Source organism: Sapajus apella, unplaced genomic scaffold (assembly GCF_009761245.1).
Source record: "Sapajus apella isolate SASKATOON/1434 unplaced genomic scaffold, GSC_monkey_1.0 scaffold44, whole genome shotgun sequence".
Lineage (NCBI taxonomy): Eukaryota > Metazoa > Chordata > Mammalia > Primates > Cebidae > Sapajus > Sapajus apella.
In genome coordinates, this window is record NW_022436984.1 from 1,685,245 (window position 1) to 1,703,273 (window position 18,029).

The window sequence follows — 18,029 nt, forward strand, 5'->3', positions numbered from 1 at the left end:
CTAATTGACATAACAATTATATATAATTTGTGTGTTTAAAGATACTTTTTTTTTTTTGGTTTTTGTTAAGAGATAGGGATCTCTGCTGCCTAGACTGGAAGTGCAGTGGCACAATCATAGCTCACTGCTGCCTCGACTTCCTGAGCTTAGGTGATCCCACCTTAGCCTCTTGAGTAGGTGGGATCACACTTCCATGCCTGGCTTAATGATATATTTTTAAAAGATTTATTTTATTGATTTTAGTAATTTGAAGATGTTTCCAAGGTTACCATAAACTTTAGCCTAGTTAGCACCTATGGGAATTATTTTTAAAAGGCAAAATATGTCTCAATTTTTGACTTTAATTTAAAATTAATTTAATGTAGTAAAAGTATAAGTTAACTGTTTATTTTACTTTCAGCTCCTATCTAGGTTCTACTCCAAAGTCAGTGAATCTACACAGATTAAATTGAAAGCATTTTCAAGTCAGGAAAAAAAACTATTTCAAACATTTGAGTTTTTATGTTTTTATTGGTATATGAATATAAATGAATAGAAATAATTTTGGAATTAGCTATAGATTTATGTTATGTAGGTATCTTGTCTAGTTCATAGTGAATACATTATAGACAACCTTAATTGTGTTTTACTGAGTTAGAAAATCTGTAATAGTAATTTTCAACCTTTTAGTACTAAATGTAAACAATTGAAATACTATCTGTTAATCCAAGAATTTTGGCTTCCTGAAGACAAGTTAAAGGCCATTTCTTATGCTTTGTTAGTATTTTTTTGACTTTTAAATTTGTAATTATTAAATTTTAGATAAAAACTTTGGTGCTATTTTCAACATGCCCTGTAAAAATTTCTGTTTTTCAAGGAAACAATGCATTTAAAAATGTTTATAACATTTAGAAGAAAGGACTAAGGAAGTATTTAAAATTGATAATTTTTAAAGCCAGATTAAAGAAATAAGATTAATTACATAGCTTCTTTAACTGTTAACATCATGTCATGGCTATAAATTTGTAACTAGCCATTTTAGAAATCAAATCATAATTCTTGGGTATAATTTTGAGAAATCAAAACACAAAATTAATTATAACTGTCGAATTTCCTTATTTGAAAAACTTTCTATTTTGGAGTATTGTATAATGAATCCCATGGATCTCGTTTCAATAATTACCACGTCATAATCTACACTTCTATTCACTTACTGCCTAGCATGATAGTTTGAAGCAAACCCCACAATTATGACATTTCGTCTGTAAATATTTCAGTATAGTACTCAAAAACATAAGAAATCTTTTTAAAAGCATAACCAAAATACCATTATCTTATCTAAACAAACTGACAGTAACTCTCTAGTGTCATCAAATAACCAGCCATTGTTCAAATTCCTAATTGTTTGAATTAAGATCTATGCATTTCGATTGTTATGTCTAGTCTCTCTCTCTGTCTCTTTTTTTTGTTTGTTTGTTTGAGACAGAGTCTTGCACTGTTGCCTGGGCTGGAGTGTAGTGGTGCCATCTTGGCTTACTTCAATCTACCTCCTGGGTTCAATCAATTCTTCTGCCTTAGCCTCTCAAGTAGCTGGGACAACAGACGTGTGCCACCATGCCTGGCTTTTTTTTTTTTTTTTTTTTTTGATTTTTAGTAGGGACGAGGTTTCACTGTGTTAGCCAGGATGGTCTTGATCTCCTGACCTCGTGATCTGCCCGCCTCAGCCTCCCAAAGTGCTGGGATTACAGGCGTGAACCACTGTGCCCAGCCGTCTCTTTTAACTTATTAGTTTTCTCCATCTTTTTTTTTCCTTCCTTTATTTTATTTTATTTTTTTTTATTACAATTCATAGCTGCAGAAACTGGGCCATTTGTCCTGGAAAATTACCACAGACTAGATTTTGCTGATTGTATCTCTGCAGTATAGTTTCACATGTTTCTTTGTTCCTCTGCAGTTCATATAAATTGGTAGTTGGATATATGTCCCAAATTTCTTTTACCTTAAATTACTTGGTACATAGTCACAAACCATCAGTAAACCTGGTTTCTCCTACACCTCTGGTCTGAGTTTTGTGAAATAGCTGAAATAAGGACTATGTGCTTTATTTTATACACGACATATACAGGAATCTTTAGATTTTATTTAGATAATTGTATATAATGCTTGACGGAAGATTTGAATTTGCAGTGACATTATTTAGAGCAAAATGAGACAAATATGTATATAGGAAATAGAAAAGAACTACCAAAAGCAACAAGGATTCTAAAGATACAGTATCCTGGTGTCATTTATTTTAAGGACAGGTAGCCTATTCACTGAAAACTTCCCTAACCATATCACTCTTTTTAAAAACTGTCTATCTGTTTTTACAATAATGACCCCTGTTCATCAAGTAAGGTGAATTATACTAAATATGCTTTATTTTAAACAGTAACAGGGGCAACTAGAGAGTTAACAGTTTAGTTTAGCACTTGAAGGATTAAGGAATTACATATTGTAGTTGAAAAATATGGTGATCTGGTTAGTCTGCAACCTCTGTTTATGATATATTTAATGTGTGTATATTGAGGATAGGTGTCATATATAAAAATTACAGAAATTCTTCTGTATTGAGAGTAGTTGGGAAATAAGGTACACTGCCTAGTCAAATATTTAGACTCATAAAAATATACTACATAAGCTTTATGTGGATCACCAACTCTTTTAAAATAATTGATTTTTAATAAAATACCCCTTACACTAAAAGTAGAACATAATTTGATCTTTTTTTGATGGTTCAGAAGCATTTAAGAGACCTGATAGCATCAGAATTATTATTAGCCTTAATTATCATTATATTGTAGCTGCATAGCAGAGTTGATTAATGCAGAGTTCCAAAGTAATGTTTGTTACCATAGAATTTTCACTGGATTAAGAAAGCCTGAATGGTAGTCACAGAGAATCACATAAAGAGACAAGAACCACTGTGGATGCATATATATATGTGTGGCTGCATACATAGACTTGTATTTTCTCATGTGCACAGGTGTACATATTATTGTTAAACTTACAGTGTATATTGTTAAACATATATACATATATATCAACTTGTGACATGTGTGTCCATTACCAGTACTAAGGAAGCTGCAAATGGAAGGAATTTGATCAAAATTTACCAAGAGGAAATTGGCTCCAAGACATAATGCTTTTGGCTGGAGAAGATAGTGATCCTGGCACTGTATACTCTCTATTTCCTTGTTAGAGCTCCAAGATTGAAAGAATTAGCTACATAGAGACAGATGCTTGGTAGCTTTCTGGAAGCACAATTATAAGGTTTATGAAAAACAGGAAGATCAACATCGCATACAGGTTTTATGAACTGGGAACTGATTTAATGTGCTATTTTGTATCTCTTAGACCTTGTCTATTGAGCCATAATAATTTCATTTCATTTTTATAACTTTTTTTACATTCTTATTTTAAATGTGATAGCTTTTGGAAAGAAATTATGTCTTAGAATGCTTTTAAGATGCTATTTTTCAGACTGTTTAAACTTTTTGTGATTGATGACTGTAATTAATCATATTGCAATATTATATTTTCAGAATTGCTCTCCAATTTTCTTTTGTCTACTTCTGCTAATAACCACAGATTAACTTGGCTCCCAATAGCCAGTATCTTTATTGACCCCGGAAAATTTTTTGGATCCTTTAATATACCTAATTTAGTTTATAATGAATTGAATAGTGGTGATCATTCACTTGGAAAATAATTTGAGTGCCCACTTTGAATAGCCCATAATGTCTAACACAGTATTTGCATAGAGATGAATAAGATTCTGTTCCTGTTCTCCAATAGTGTATAGCCTTATTAGAAGGAAGGTGATATGAAGTAACTACATTACCCAGACAATCAGTGGTTCCTTATTAACATTACTGGATGCATTGAATAGGAGAGGTTTCTTTTTATCTTTAATTTTCAGTGACTGAGAAACTTCAGCTATTCTTTCTGCGGCATTTTGCTTACATGACACCAATAAACACCTGATGCGTCTATCATAAATGAAGAGACCACGGGAGGAAATAAATAGTTTTTTTAGAAGATGCCCTCAAATCTCAATAATCTTATTTGTAGCCGGGGCTACCAACTCAAATGTCTGAAGGAGCCAGCCAAGTGTCCTCAAGTAACACAAATGAATGAGAAAGTAGGTATGAAACAGCTGGAATTGGTGGGGATTGTGACCTGCCGAAGTGTGTATGCTTTGTCAAAACATTTTCAAATAAAAATTTGTGTGGGTCAAAGAAAGCATGTCTGCAGGCTGAGGTGGCCAATTTGCAAATGTTCCATAATTCTTTACTCTTAATGAAACCATTACAAAAACATTTGAGAGAAATGATGATTTAAAATTAAACACAAATGAATATGTCCAATTTGAGAATAATCACACCATTTAGCAAGCTATTTGGCACTTTCCCCTCTAGGGCACAAGTGACATTAAATCAGGTGTGATGGGATATCGGGGGAGCCTGGATGATATTACAGATCTAGGCAGATGAAAGGATCAAGTTTAGTAAAATTCACTACTGTAGGAGAAGCAGAAAGGAGCAAGAGTGATGTTGGCTCTCCATTGTTGAAGATGTTTCCCCTCGCTTAGATATGGGCAGCTCAGGTGTTAATCATTGTTAGAAGTAGAGCAGAGGTCTGGAGACGCAATCTGTAACTTCCTGGGATACTTGTGGGGCAACTAGTGGAAAGCTCTAGTGGGTGGAGCTTTTAGCCATCATTTAGTCGGTGGATTGTATGTGACAGTCTGTTGAATTTATATGAAATTATTTGGGCCCTTAATCACAATAAGAAAATTCATCAGAAAAACAATTAAGTATTCTGGATTTTGCCTGCTATCTGAATGCCTGAACCTGACTCCAAAATCATGAAAAGATTATTTAGGACCAAGGAGCAGGTCTCACCCCAGGCATACTTAATCAGTGTATCAGAGGGTTGGATGTGATACTCTGTCTTTTTAAGATGCTCCTACAGTTATTCTGATGATAGCCAGTGTGGAAGCTAGGGTTGTAGGTGGGAAAGGTTCATATATACTTGTAGGGAAAGATCAGGCTTCCCTGGTTAATGAAGATTGAACATTGGCAGCCTTCCATTAAGGGATTTTTAAAAAAATAAAATGCTCTTTATTAATAAAAAGAAACCTCGTCTGTTTGATAATGAGTTGATGGCAACATAAATTGGTAGCTTGGGATATTACGGCATTGTTAAGGTTTGTGAAGCACTCATTGGAGAGAGTATGTCTTCATGATTATTTACCCTGAGAGCTGGGAAAGGCTATATGGATGGTACCACTTGAAACAGATGCTTTTATTTAGTTTACTTTGAAAGGCACCACAATTTTGAAAGAACTGGTGAGGGATGGGTTTGGGGGCTAGAGACAGATGGTAACAGTTGAAGGAAGAGACAGCTGATGAAACAGTAATCACTGTATATTGCTAAGTTGATAAATGGTTTGAAGGCAGTCACCAAGGCTGCCTTCTGGGGACCCATTTTGAGTCTCTCTGGAGAGAGAATGTATGCAAAAGATGTAAAGGTTTACTGGTCAGAGGCACATATTCACATTTCTAGCTTGGCATGGAGCCAGCGCTCATATGATATCACCGGACAGCTTGTACGTGCTGAACATGTGCTAGTCAAGTGGAGGAAAGGTAAAAATATCTCCTGTTTAAGGGACCATGAAGGCAGTGAAGGCCTCCTATGTAAGCTCAGTGCTAAAGGGCTGGTGTACTGCTCATTGTATGCATGTCAGTAATCAAAGGGTCCTTATTTAGTCTGGAACAGTTGTTCATTTTTCTCCTTTAAGTCCTTCAGTGGGACTGTTGGCTTTTTTAGATGTCTCACCTGATTACCCACTGAATCAAATAACTTATTGGTGTTTGAAAATCTCTGGAATGGGGAACATCTCAGATGCCTATTTCAGATCCATCTTAACTTAAATTTATTGAATGAGTTGTAATATACGAAAATATAGTTTGTATTTTTCCTCCATTCCTTATTGTTTATTTTTTCCTTAAGAGAAATGATTATAATCATTGTTGGGTTAGTAGAAACAGATTAATCCTCTATGTAGATTTTCTGCAGTTAAATGTAGGAAGCTACTCAACTTTTGTCTCTGGCAGAAAACCCAAACCAAATCTATACTGTTGGTTGAAGTGCTCTTGAATAGTTACATGGCCTAGTGAGAGCTCATGTGCCTCTCCTTCTGATCTTTCCCCTAAAGAGGTAAAATGGTGATAATGGTGTTGTGGTGTGTCAGCACTCTTTTATTTTCTTCTTTTTTTTTTTTTGCCAATTTTTTTTTAAGTGACAGAAACCTAATTCAAGCTGGCTTTAACTATAAAGAGAATTAATTGTCTTACAGAACCTAACAGTCCAGAATTGAACATCAGACAAAACTTGGTCTAGAGGCTGAAATAATATCATTTAAGGACCTGGTTTCTTGCCATTTCTTTTCTTCTCTGCTCTGCCTCCCATTGTGTTGACTTTTAGTCTTCGTATCCACACAACGTGACAAGTCCTTTCCCTTTTGAATACAGAATTGTTATTCCAATTCAGAATTTATATTCTCCTATAATAGAAAGAAAGAAAGCCTTTATTTCTCAGCAGTCCCAGGTAATGTCTTTATTTATCTCATTGGGTTTGATTGGATATGTGCCCAATGGCTGATTCAAACATTGAGGCTAAGTACATAGGCAATATTGATGGGGTTAGTGAGGACCTATAGAGCTTATGGAGAACTGGAGCTTCTCACTCAAAACTCATGCCTGAGAATGGGGAAGGGAGGTCTCCCCCACAAAATTTGGGTTGGTATTAGCAATAGGAGGGAAAATGGATGTTAGACATGAAACAATGGATGTTTACTAAATGTAGGTTTAGGCCAAGGATATTATATGGATCTGGGGACAGGAGGTTAGAGTTTTTTAGGTGGAAGAGTAAAGATATTGAAAGCTCTTAGGCCCACTTACACATAAATTGTGTTACTAGGACATTGGTGGTTTTAAGGAAACTGGCCAGGAAGGCCTATAACTGGGATTTTGACTAAGAGGAAGAGGGTCTGGCAAATACTACAGGTCTAGAATAAAGTCCAGGGAGCTCAGCTAAGGTGAGGAGAAATAGTTACATAATATAAATCACTGTAGCCAAGGGACCTAGTCTCACTAGGGAAGTCATCTAGAACAGAGGTCAGAAACCAGGTGTCAGAGCCTGCAGATGTTTCTCCAGTTGTACATAACAACTTGGTTGAATCTGTTTACTCTTCTTGTTCCATGCCTCCCATTCCAATGGGTTTCTGTGTGATTATCATAGTCAGAAGAAAATGAGAATCTACCATGGCTTCTGGTGCCAACTGAGACAGGAAAAAAGGTACCATCTTGATCTGGGAGAATGGTTAGGAGTCCCCTGTGGCTATAAAATATTCAGTGCCAGCAAAGGGTCACTAAGCTTGAATGATCTTTCATGTGATTTAAATAATTTGCTCCAAGTTTAAAATCTTCTGACAGAATTGGGATTCTTAACTTTGTAAGTTTGAAAGATTCCTGAAGACATTTTCTAATGAAAAGTGTAACACTAACAAAGTGTTTGCTTTAACTAAATGATTGCAGTTAATTTCTTGTAAAGAAACACAGAAGCACACATTAACTTAAAATAAGCTCACACTGTTGTTTCTTGTAGTACAGCCAGGAAAAACAGTAACAAGCTGTCTCCTTCAAAATCATCCCTGGATGATATTCGAGCAACCTGGAAAATTTAAATTAATTCCCAGGAAAAACAATTTGAATTAAGTTAGAAATCATCTTTGCTAATTTCCTTTCTGCCATTGCCTTTCATTCACTGGGTCTGGGTAGCATTAATTTAGAAGGTGTGTGGCATCAATAGCTCAGGTAAATAGTGACAATTCATTTCAGAGCCACATCCAACCTGGGGCCACAAAAAAGAGTTTTAATGTTTAGGATTCATAAATCAAATTTTATCCTACACTGATATTTTGTCCTAATAGTATTACTTCATATATTTTTAAGAAACTACTCGTTTAAAACTTGAGCATTTTGGCCCCAAATAGATTTGATTTTGTATTTAAAAGATATGACCTTAAAATTGTGAGGATAAAGACAACACCTATGGAAGAAATAGAGTAGCTTTAGCATTAGTCAATCTAGTACTCTTGAAGATGCTTATATTCAATAATTTTAGTGTTCCTAGCCCTAGTTCTCTAATACATGTTTTGGCAAATATGTTATTTTTATTCTCTGAGTGGTTACAGTTTTAAGAGAAGAATGGCTAATTAAGATTCTTTTTCTTTCAAGGGTATTCTTTTCTTTTAATTTCTGTCCCTTTTGAGAGAGTTTCCAAGATAGAAAGGAATCTACCTACTTTCTTCCTCTTAATAAATGAGGAAGATTGGATCGAGAGATGTGGTTTAAGATTTCTTCCCTTTCCACTTCTGTCTCACCTTTGTTTCCTCCCATTTATCCATCCCCAGTTCTTAAGAAAGAAATGCAAGTTGGAAATAAGCTGGGTGATCCTAGAGACTTATTTGGAGTAAAAATTCAAGATGGAATGGGGATGCATACTGATCGCCTTCTTTTAAGAGGAACTGAAAGGTAGTCTGTATAGCAACTTATAATGGGCAGGAAGGGACATTACAGGCTTTTGAATTTTATAAATGGAGCAATAATTATAATTAGGTATCATTTTGGCATACTTTTACATGTTTTAGGTTTACAGTTTACTTGCTTATGGAAGAAACTAGACGTGTGAAGTATGCCACCTCCAAAGATTCTGAGACACTGGCACAAAATTGAGATGATAAATTCTGATAACATTCCACCAGTAGGTCATCTCTTGATAGATATTTGAACATGCCCTAGGATTCCTCTGTTAGTTGGAAGTTTGGCTTATCTAGCAACTGGGTGAGGCTGCCTACTGAATGGCATTTTGAAAAGTTCAGACTTACACTTTTCTATTTTGCTTTTTCTTCATTATAAGTCTTTCCAGTCCTATCACAAACTTTTGTGGGAAAGTGATTTTTTAGCTGCAATGGTATTTGTGTGCATTTTTCCCAAGACATGTGTCCTCCTCAAGAATATAGAACTGTCATGTTCTGTATTGACATGAGAGTCAGGATCACATTACCACAAGTAGCTAGAAGATTTTATTGATTGTAACCCAGGGAATGGTCTGATTGATTTTATCCTGCAAATCAAAAAACAAACAAAAAACAAAAACCTCTTTTAAAAGGGGACATGCATATACACACGCGCGCAGACATGTGTGTGTACATGTGGCTCCCAGGGAAGTTGGTTGTTGGCTAAGAGGCAGGCCAGAACCTTGGAGAGCTCAAGATACAAGAAGGGCAGAACCACAATCAGAAGCTTCTATGGCTGCTCCCAAGTGGATGACTTTTTGTGGAGCCACTGCCAGCTCCACTCTGCTTATAGTTAAGATATGTAGGATTTAAGAAGACAGATCCCTTTTACTGCAAGCATGAGCTACATATTTGTTGACTAATTTGATGATTTGTGGCTAAAGTCTTAAAGACAAAAAAAAAAAAGGAAGAAAAACGAAGGGACATATTTTTCTTCAACACATTTTTGTGAAGATCATATGCCATTCTTTCAAGGCCATGTTATGACTATGGATTCCACTTAGCAGGGCTTCTGGTATTCAGATGAAGGTCATGTATAGGTTGGGCAGAGGTGATAAGATTTCACTGAATTATTCATTGTGTATTAGACTAGATCAATTTTTCCAAAAAAAAATTCTTTTCAAATATCATCTTTGATAAAACTCCAACCAAGCCAAACCAAAACAAACAAAAAACAGAAGAACAGAGATGTTCTGGTTGCAACAGGGTTTAGAAAGTCTGAAGTGCCTTCTGTTCAGACTAATTCTGGCTCCAGCAGAAGCTCCTGAACACAGGTCACAAATCACCACATTTTATCGGCATACATTCAATTTACTTGTCAGACATAGTTCCTAAGTAAGTGTGAGGGCTTAACCTAACTGTATTTCTAGGAATACTTTTACCTAGCCCAAATTAATCCCAGAAGTGGCCATTTATTGGTGTCTACTTAGCTATTCATTCAGATGTCAGACATTTGCATTTCTTTCTAATTAGCTTCTGTGCATCCCAGAATCCCCTGTGTTTTAGATTCTAATTAACAACTTCAAACATCATAGCAACAATTTCATCATATCTCAGACTCTATAGCCTCTGCTTACAATGGAGAAGAGCATTATTAGAATATTTGAAAATAAAGCCACTGAGGATCACAGAACTACCCCGTTAATTTTTTTACCTTACCAATATTTATTTCTATGTATATACTGCAATTTGTAGTAGAGAAGATTACTACTATGATGTTCTTTTTTGTCTCCACTTCATTTTGTTATTAATGGTTGAATCTTCTCAAGAACAAAATCTCAAAATATAATCTGCAAGCTAAAACTATAAGGGATATGATTGGCAGTGCCATATTACCTTTTTTTGTTATCCACATGACTATAAATATTTGAAGGGTATTTACATGAAAGAGGAGTAGACTTGCTCTGACTAGTCCCAAAGTTAGTTTTTCTTAATCCAGCTTCTGTTTCACCAATCCTCAAATTAATGTTATGTCCACTTGACTTTACAAAATTTGGAAATTGTTATATTTGAAGAAATTAGGAAAATATGTTTAAAATGATTTCAATTGTTTTAGATGATATATTAGAGGAATTACACATACTTAACAAAATGTAGAGTGTAAACACTTATTGCTGATAATACTTGGTCCTCTTACAAATAGGTCAATAGCAAATTTATTTTTGTTGTTATCCTTGGTATTCTCCAGATGGAGTGACATTTTAGAAAATCATGCTTGTTCAGTTCCAGTTTTGTTAGAAATGTAAAATGTTATTGGTGATTTCCTAAGACTTCCCATTTATTTTATTTTTTCCTGGATATTCTGTATAATTTATTCATGATTACAGACATTAGAAGTTTAAAATTAGAAATTACCTAATACACTTACTTTCTATGAAAGATTTTTTTTCTTTTTTAACAGCTTTATTGAGATCTAATTGATACATAACTCATCCATTTAAAGTATAAAATTTCGTTGTTTTTTAGTATATCCAGAGTCGTGCAGTCATCAATTACCATAGTGAATTTAAAACATTTTCATCATTCCCAAAAAGAAACCATGTATTCGTTAGCAGTCCTCATTTCCCCCCAAGTCCCCAGCCCTAGGCAACTACTAATTTACAATCTGTGTCTGTAGATTTGGCTATTCTAGACATTTTGTATTAATGGATTCATACAATGTGTGGCCTTTAGGTCTGGCATCTTGCACAGCCTCATGTTTCAAGATTGATCCCTGTCATAGCATGAATCAGTATGTCTTTTTTATTGTGGAATGATATTCCATTGTACGTATGTACACATGTTACTCATTCATCAGTTGATGGACATTTGGGTTGTTTGTACTCCTTAGCTATTAGGAATAATGCTACTAGGAACATTTGTGTCCAAGGTTTTTTTTTAATTTTTAATTTTTGTATTTCAATAGGTTTTCAGGAAACAGGTGGTGTTTGGTTACATTAACAAGTTCTTTAGTGGTAATTTCTGAGATTTTGGTGCACCCATCATTTGAGCAGTGTACATGGTACCCAATGTGTAGTCTTTTATTTCTTGCTACTTCCACCCTTTCCTGCGTCCCCAAACTCCAGTTTATCATTCTTATGCCTCTGTGTTCTCATTCTTACACCTTTGTGTCCTCATAGCTTAGCTCCCACATATGGGTGAGAACGTACGATATTTGTTTTTTTATTCCTGAGTGACTTCACTTAGAATAATAGTCTCAATTCTATCCAGGTTGCTGTGAATGCCATTATTTCATTACTTTTTATGGCTGAGTAGTAGTCCATGGGGTGTGTGTGTGTGTGTGTGTGTGTGTGTGTGTGTGTGTGTGTATATGGCACATTTTCTTTATTCACTCAGTTAATGGATATTTGGGCTGGTTGCACATTTTTACAATTGCAAATTTTTCTGCTGTAAACATGCATGTGCAGGTATCTTTTTCATATAATGACTTCTTTTCCTCTGGGTGGATACTTAGTAGTGGGGTTGCTGGATCAAAAGGTAGATCTACCTTTAGTTCTTTAAGGAATCCCCACACTGTTTTCCACAGTGGTCGTACTAGTTTATATTCCTACCAACAGTGTAAAAGTGTTCTCTTTTCATCACATCCACACCAACATCTGTTATTTTTTGATTTTGGTCATTCTTACAGGCGTGACGTGGTATCGCATTGTGGTTTTGATTTTCATTTCCTTGGTAATTAGTGATGTTAGCATTTTTCCGTATGTTTGTTGGCCATTTGTGTATCTTCTTTTGAGAATTGTCTATTTATGTCCTTAGTCTACTTTTTAAAAAATTTTACTGTAAGTTCTGGGATACATATGCAGGATATGCAGGTTTGTTACATAGGTATACATGTACTAGGGTGGTTTGCTGCACCTGTCAATCCATTATCTAGGTTTTAAGCCCCGCACACATTACGTATTTGTCCTATTGGTCTCCCTCCCCTTCTCCTCACCCCCCAACAGGCCCCGGTGTGTGATACTCCCCTCTCTGTGTCCATATATTCTCATTGTTCAACTTCCACTTATAAGTGAAATCATGCGGTGTTTGGTTTTCTGTTCCTGTGTTAGTTTGCTGAGAATGATGGCTTTCAGATTTACCCGTATCCCTACAAAGGACATGAACTCATTCTTTTTTATGATTGCATAGTACTCCATGGTGTATATGTGCCACATTTTCTTTACCCAGTCTATCACTGATGGGCATTTGGATTGGTTCCAAGTCTTTGCTGTTATAAATAGTGCTGCAGTAAACATATGTGTGTATGTGTCTCACTTTTTAATGAGGTTGTTTTTTTTTTCTTACCGATTTGTTTGAGTTCTTCCTAGATTCTGGATATTAGTTCTTTGTATAGATTGTGAAGATTTTCTCACACTCTGTGGGTTGTCTGTTTACTCTGCTGACAGTTTCTTTTGCTGTGCAGAAGCTTTTCAGTTTAATTAAGTCCCATCTATTTATCTTTGTTTTTGTTGCATTTGCTTTCGGATTCTTGGTCATGGAGTGTTTGCCTAAGCCAATGTCTAGAAGGGGTTTTCCTATGTTATCTTCTAGAATCTTTATAGTTTTAAGTCTTAGATTTAAGTGTTATATCCATCTTGAGTTGATTTTTGTATAAGGTAAGAGATGAGGATCCAGTTTCATTCTTCTACATGTGGCTTGCCCATTATCTCAGCACCATTTGTTGAATAGCGTGTCCTTTCCCCACTTTGTTTTTGTTTGCTATGTTGAAGATCATTTGGAAGCTATTTAAAAGCTTTTTTCTTCTTCCTATTTTTCCATATTTGGCTTTATTTCTGGGTTCTCTCTTCTGTTCCATTGGTCTATGTGCCTATTTTTATACTTGTAACATGCTATGGTGACTATGGCTTTATAGTACAGTTTGAAGTCAGGTAATGTGATGCCTCCAGATTTGTTCTTTTTGCTTAGTAAGGCTTCCTATTTAGATAAACGCAACACAAAAGAGTTTTGGTTAAGGGAAGCATAATAAACTGCTTCAGCTGTGACCACTACACTTTAGCATGTTGCATTAGCTTTCTGGAAATGTTCTGTGAGGCTCAGAATTTAAGAAATAGTAAATTCAAAATTACTTGAAGCATACATATTTAGGACTAAATGATGCAAGATTTATTTTCCAGAAGGTTATGGCACTGGCTAACTTTTTTAGCTGTGTAGAAGAGACGATTGGAGTCTGACCTCATAAAATGTATAAATGACAAGTGGAATTTCTTAAACTTTGAGATTGAAAAACAGTTTGAAATGAAATATGTGAAGTGTGAAATAAAATATGTGAAGTATGCTATTCTGTTTTCTTAAAAGATATTTTCATTATAAAAGTATGTGCATGTCTTATGTATACATACATACATATACGTGTAGATACACTCAGAAAATTTAGAAAATATGGAAAAATAGGAAGAAGAAAAAAACTTAAATAGCTTCCAACTATGGATATCAGTTATCAATATTTCTCCCAATACATTTTCCATGTATAGATAGCTTTTGCTGTGGAAGGTTGGGAGGGGTTGGGCGTAGCCAAGTTGTAATTGTAATGTATATGCAGATTTATCTCTTCTCCTTTAATATTTTAACAAAAGTATTTTCTGTGCTATTATAATATGTATATACATAATTCTTTATAAACGTGGTATAATAGTATAGAAACATAGTTGCAAATTACTCATTTGGGTTACTTTAACAGTTTTTAAAACAATTCTTATCAGGTATATACATAGCAGTTTCATGATATTACAAGTGACTCTGTGTATTTCTGTCTATAGAGTTCCTCCCCTCCCTTATTTTTAGTTATTTGCAGATTAGCTAGATTCCCAGAAAGGAGATTTCTAGGGGCATTGAGAATAAACACTTCTAAGACTTTCTCTCTGTCTTTGTCTGTCTGTCTCTTTCTCTCTCTCTGTGTCACACACACACACACACACACACACACACACACACACACCCCACAGATATAAACTACTTGTATCACTTTACAATTTCATGTGTAAAAAGGTCCATTAAATTATTTCTTCAATATTAGCTTTTTGCTGAAAAAAAGAGCTTGGCTAATTTAAGATATAAACATTGTTTCTCATAATTTTTGCCCAACTTTCTTCTCTTCTGGGAAATGCTGGGTGAAGGACAGGCCAAATCAGAGGGTCCCGTGGGAGCCAGAAACAATTTGTGGAGTTGAAGCACTATCAGGATAATAAATTCAAAGTAAGACACTGATCTGAGGGAAGCATGAACCATGGGAACAGGTTTTGGAGCTTCAAAAAGTAGGAGAAGCAGCATAGAGCAGGCAGAGCCATGGGTCATGTGGAGGAACCTAGGAAGGGTCAGACATTGGTGTCATATGCAGGCCCTGTGTGTGTGAAAGTAGTCTTCTCTAGAGAGAGGATCTGATAATATAGGTTGGAAGGAGACTTAGTATTGTTTTTTACATTCTTTTATGCTATTTAAAAAATATTTGTTTTACTATGTGCATATATTACTTTTTCAGTGAAAAATTAGTTTGTTAAAAAGGAGAAATGAGAAAAATTATACTTTACTAATGGGGTTGCATGCTTGTCATATTTTGTCAGTTTCTTTTAATTTCCTTTTTTTTATTGATATGTTAGAGAGTTGGGCAAAATTTTGTAGTAAGAAGTTTTAGATAATTTTCTTGTTATATTTCTAATGTATTCCTGTACCTTATCCTTTTACTAGTTGAACATTTTTATCATAATATTAATTTTATTAAAGAATTTTTTTTCCCCTGAAAAAAAGATTTTTTCCTTCCCTTACTAAGCAGAGATGGTCTCATTTCTTCATTCACTTATTTTCCTCCTTTATCTCCCCAAAGACGTGAACCAACTACATTGTTGCCCAGTGTTTTCCATTTATTGTCTCCTCGTGCATGTCTAAATTTGCGGCACTATGGTTTTTAGTAAGTGGGACCTGAATTGAGGGTGAGCTAGGCCTTGAAACTACTATTCCTCACTGTCTTTCTGAAGAAGGAAGCTCTGATAAGGAGGAGCTCTGAGGATTGGTTGGGCTTATTCAAGTCTGTGGGGCCATTGATTCGGGAGGCCATAGGTACGTGGTGGAATGTATTTGCGAGAGAGCAATCTGGGAAGGTGAAGGGTCACATGACCTGGGAGCACTTCTCCTGTCAGGCAGCCTAGTCAGGGTAGCCGAAGTAAAGAATTCAAAATTACCACTATGTACGAGTTCACTCATGATCAAAGAGATAAGTGCCAGTTTGTTGATTTAAAATTGATACTTTAGTTAAATGATTGGAGGAAGAGTTGGAAAATTTACATTCTACACAGTCGCAATGGCTGTCTACTTGAATGTGAGCAGTTATTTAATCTCTCTAGTTAACTAGCCTTTAAAAAGAATTGGCGTGATACCTTCCCTCAACTGTTTCATAGGTGTTTTAGTGAGCATCAGTGAAGTTTCTATTTTAAAATAGTAGTGAATTTTCTTTTGCTTTTGTTTATTTTCTTTGACTATGTTTTATCACTTTCTCTGAATTCATTTTTCATTTCTCATTTTTGGAATCCTCTTAGTATTCTCTTTTCTCTGTTAATATGTGATGTGCCCTGTGGCTACTCTTTGTGGCCATCCTAATTTCAGATTTCTTCCTTCAAGCGTTACCAAAAAGAATAGAGGAAGAACTTTGTGACTAGAGAGAGAAACATTTATTTTTCCCTTTTTCATAGACACCTGCTAATTTATGCCTCCTCCTTGTCGTTCCCTGAAGGAGCTTTGGGCATTTTTCTCTATCTCCTACTCAGGAGAATGGAAAGCTCTGAAGCCTTGTATTGCTAGACCTGTTTTTAAAATGTGCCCTATTCTTAGGGAGTAACTGAAACTTTATGTATCTTCTGTTTTCTCCCCTTCTAGGCAAAGTGGTTCAAACCACAAATTACCTAACAAGTAAAAGTGGTCATGTAGCAATACTAGAGGAATTTTTATCCTGTTTAGTATCGCTAAACTATCCTCGATGGGAGTATTTTCCAGTGAGTGTGCCTTTAATGGCAAGGAGATCGAAAAGGGAATTGTATTTTAGTGGAAGGAGACTGGTTGGTATGTCTTTAACAATTAGTTTGAATCACTTGAAATGAATTCAAGTTGGTAAGGTATGTTGCCAACTTATGTGTTTTCATAATTTTTAAAAAATTGTTTGGATATAGGCTTGTAACGTACAAACAGCTAAGGAGAAATTACAGAATTTTAAAAATATAAATCATGACGACTAAAGCTTTTTCTTTTTGCCCTAGTAGGAAGCAAGGACTGGTAAGGAATACTTGACCAAGAAATGGAATATTGTGTATTATTCTTGCTTATAAATGTTTGGCAATGCTCTCTGAAGGAAATGCATAGAAAGCTATGTTAAGATCATTTTAAGTTTTGTGCAATGTTGTTATATCCCGTTGATACTTTGAATTTAGTCTTCAACAGCTATGAAGGAGTTTCCAGCTATTGAGGTCAACAGATTTGCCAGTGAAAACTTTGTACTTATCAAATCACTTTCATATCAAGATACCCCTCTTATTCACTGTATAATGCTGAAGCTCTTACCTTTTCTTCTGTTCATTGTCTTTATTGGAACACCCTAAGACCTATTTTTCCCATAAATGAAAGAACACTTACCGATTTCCCCACTGACATTTAGTTCCTATAAATCAACCCACTCAGTCAAGCAAAGTAATTCCTTTAAAAATATGCATTCCTTTACTTTTTCTTTGTTTTTTTTTTTTTTTTTTTTGTTTGTTTGTTTTGTTTTGTTTTTGAGATGGAATCTTGCTCTGTTGCCCAGGCTGGAGTGCAGTGGCTCCATATCGGCTCACTGCAACCTCTGCTTCCCGGTTTCAAGCAATTCTCTTGCCTCAGCCTCCCGGATAGCTGGGACTACAGGCATATGCTGCCACACCTGGCTAATTTTTTGTATTTCTTTTAGTAGAGATGGGATTTTACCCTGTTGCTTAGCCTGGTTGCAAACTCCTGAGCTCTGGCAATCCACCCGCCTCGGCCTCCCAGAGTGCTGGGATTACAGGTGTGACCTACTGTGCCCAGCCACTTTTTCTTTGTTTTCTTTTGATAGAAATGATGCTTGGTTTGTCCTTAAGACAATATAAAGTCGTGTTAATGGTTCTCGGAGTGTAGTCTGCAGACCCCTGGGGATCCTTGAGACCATTTCAGGGGTCTGCAAAGTCAAAACTGTGTTCATAATCATATTATGATATTATTACTTCTTTTTTACAGTGTTAGTGTTTGCATTTACATTGCAGGAGCAGTGGTGGGCAAAAGTGATGACTTGTCATTGACCACAGCAGACATCAAGCTATACTCAGTTATCTTATTATCTGTTGTCACACATACTCAGTTAAAAAAACAACAATTC

The 18,029-nt window shown here is 35.5% G+C and overlaps 1 protein-coding gene across 5 annotated transcripts in view; it reads left to right on the forward strand.

Moving 5' to 3' along the window:
- BABAM2 (BRISC and BRCA1 A complex member 2) overlaps positions 1-18,029 on the forward strand; it is a 450,034-nt gene that overhangs the window by 124,014 nt on the left and 307,991 nt on the right. The gene's annotated exons all lie outside the window — the stretch shown is intronic.